Source organism: Hippocampus comes, unplaced genomic scaffold, assembly GCF_001891065.2.
Source record: "Hippocampus comes isolate QL1 unplaced genomic scaffold, H_comes_QL1_v1.1 scaffold124, whole genome shotgun sequence".
Lineage (NCBI taxonomy): Eukaryota > Metazoa > Chordata > Actinopteri > Syngnathiformes > Syngnathidae > Hippocampus > Hippocampus comes.
Genome location: NW_017805075.1, coordinates 853,409 through 856,706, shown reverse-complemented (window position 1 = coordinate 856,706; position 3,298 = coordinate 853,409). Strand labels below are relative to the sequence as shown.

At 41.4% G+C, this 3,298-nt stretch overlaps 1 protein-coding gene across 4 annotated transcripts in view; it reads left to right on the top strand.

Annotated features, from left to right (window-relative positions):
• The window catches only part of snpha (syntaphilin a), a 12,217-nt gene that overhangs the window by 1,336 nt on the left and 7,583 nt on the right, over positions 1-3,298 (top strand). The window contains exon 2 of one of the 4 annotated variants that reach the window (XM_019865246.1): positions 1,740-1,916. The gene's annotated coding sequence lies outside the window, so the exon portion shown is untranslated. The other 3 variants (XM_019865244.1, XM_019865243.1, XM_019865247.1) reach the window with 3 other exon arrangements.

Below are 3,298 nucleotides of genomic sequence, written 5' to 3'. Positions count from 1 at the left end.
AAAAATCCTAGGAACAGAAAAGAGATGGTTTGAAAGGGGAGTAAAGGAAGCGATTTTTGTTAAAAAATTTTCACCCTCTCTGAACCGCGAAGGAGGTATCAGATTTAACCTGTCTCCTATTTACAATAACTTGTTGACCACCAAGGGACATAGACATGCTGATCAGGCTAACTGAAAGTAGCTATTCAGCCCTAGCCCAAACAATAGGCCTAATCAAGACCCAACCATAGGGAATTTAGAAATCAATGGGCCTCTTCACCATAAGGGCGTGACTAACCATCCCCAGTCAGTCCTCAAATAGGCTACGCTCAGCTTTTTAGCGCAGAGCAATTTCCCGGAGTCTTCACGGAGACTTCAGAGTTGTCTACCGCTGACGAAGCTTCTGTGAGAGAAGCGAAACGTCCTTTTTTGTTTTTTGTTTTTTTGTTTTTGTTTTTTACCCACATGTACAGATGACGACTGACAGAACCCCTTCTACGATGGAACTTTCCTGTACGACTGAGAGCCTCCACAAGCATTTGTATTATTATCATACATAGAGGCATTCAAGGAGAGATACACTTGTTGAAACCCTCTCAAAACACTAGTGAACCATTTTCACACTGCACTGCACAAAATCCTTCTCGCACAATAAAATGCTCCCTTGTGCACATCCTTAATGCTCTAGCACACTACTGAGATGCCCACACACATATAACACTCACACAATCCTGAACTATTCACACATCTGAAATGCTGTCATCACACAATACTGAAACATGTTCTCTCTCACTCACACAAACCTATGATAGACACATATAGTCTCTGACAGGCTCTCACACAACGGAAACACACACACACTACCTGTACTGAGCCGCGCTCACAGTCTTTACTTCCTCACACACACGCGCACACAGTGACACCCATTGAAAGGCTTTCACACAACGGAAACACACACGAATGAAATTGTCACACAAGTGAAATACTCTCACATATTCCTAAAACACCCACTCACTAAAATGCTCTCACACAAATTCCTGAAACGCTTTCTCACACAAGAAAACTTGAAACACACACAACTGAAAGGCTTTCATAAAACTGACGCACACACTGGTGAACCTCTCATTGTACTGAATCCCTCTCTCTCTCTCTCTCTCTCTCTCTCTCTCTCTCTCTCTCTCTCACACACACACACACACACACATTATAACATCCATTCCTAAAATTCTCTTATACAATACTAATACACTTTGATTCATAAATACTACTGAAAGACACATGCAACAGAAACACTTTGACACAACTGAAGCACTCTTACACACAAAACTGAAACTCACTTACACAAGTAAAACATTCTCACACGTTCCTGAAACACTCGAAACACACGCGCGCACACACACACACATGTGCGAACAACACAAACTAACGTTACCACACTGCAGGGATGCTCTCGCACATGAGAGAAACACCAACACTCATTCCAAATACACTTTCGGACACTAATAAAAACCTTCTCATGGTCCCTACTGAAATACTCTCATTGCCACTGAAAACCTGAAAAAATGCTTTCACACAGCACTGAAACACATTTTTCAGTATGAGGTGTATTGATTGCTCCTTTATCTGAAAGCATTTCAGTGTATTTGGAATGTATTTTAGTGGTACGTATGGATTGTCCATGTGAGAGCGCTGAGGTATGTCTCCCAGCCAGCTCATCATGTCTCTCCTCTGTCGACTCGTCCACCTGCTGTCTCTTTAAGAGGCATCGACGTCGCAGTGGGCGCACTCGATGTGGGCCCTTCACAGCTGCAGGATGCGCTTGGATCCGCATCGACTGCTGCGTCTTCTCGCCCCGCTGCCAGCGACGAGCCAGCCGCAGCCTCGGTGTCGTCGTTGTCCATGTGAGCCGCACGCTCGGGTCCGAGGCTTCTGACAAGGTGAGACCTGCTCGCGACACGCGCCGCAAACCGCTTTGTAGGACACCTCTGCAGGACTTATTAGTCAGGCTTTTCGCCTCTCTCGCTTTGGTGTTACGTCCCTGCTGGTGTTTCACGAGTTCATCGCATTCTATTCCAGGATGTTCACCCTAATCGCCGGTTTCGGCGCACTGCTCGCCTCCGCATCCACTAGCACGCGCACGCTTACGTAACACGCTTACGTATGTGTATCTCGCCATTAACGACGCCGTGACCACCTGTTGGTAGCTGCTGTTGCTGCTGCTGCTGCTCAGGCTCAAGAGGCGAGGTGAGATGAATGGAGTCGTGCGTGTGTGCGTTCTAGATCAGCGATTCCCAACTTCTTTTGGGCCACGTCCATTTGACATGAGAAAAATCTAACGGCACTCCACCGAACAAAAATGTCACAAAAAGTATGAATATCGCAGTACAGATGGTGTCGTCTAAATTTACTCTCGAAATGACCTGTGAAATTAACTGAACACAAATCCATGACTCATTCTGTTTTATGAATGGAAACACTTTTATTGTATCTTTTGCCACCGGTAGAAAGGCAAGGCAAAGCAGCTTTATATAGCACAATTCAAACACAAGGCAACTTAATGTTTTTTTTAAACAAGCAAAAAAACACCTAACACATTTCAAAACACACAACAGGTAACGACATTTAAAAGCAAAGAGAAAATAACACAATGACGACATAAAACGCACAGAATTTTTTGTGCCAAGTCGTAAGATTTATTCATTTCAATTGCATACATAATTTCAATGCATTTGAATTACTTGAAATAGTCTATGTCAGAGGTGTCAAAGTCAAATGGACGGAGGGCCAGATAAAAAATTTTGCTGCAAGCCGAGGGCCGGACTGATCGAATGTTCATTGAAAATTTTAAAAATGACCACACATTGTTTATTGAACCAAATTTAATTGACTGAAAACCTAACAAATACATTCCAATATGGTCAGATAAATAAAGCAACATTTTTTATGGCTATGTGAGTAAACTTTAATTTTCAACAGGCACAAAAAAAATTTCCTTTGTATAAAAATATCCATAACATGAATAAAAGAAGCCGATATTCAAGGCACTATCAATAGTCCATGTTTTCTCTTTTAGCAAAAGTAGGCTAAATTTACTTAAAAGAAAAACAAATAATAGTACAGTAATTTTCGATCATTTACTCGAATAAAATATTTTTAAAACATAATTGGATTGAAATACAATAAAATAAAGTGCAAAAATGTATAAACCAAAAACAACACTTTCTTCAAGAAGTAACAAGCAGCGAAAGCAAATATTATACTTTAATTTTTAAACTTGAACTGACTAAAAACTCTTAATATGTGATTGCACAGTATATTA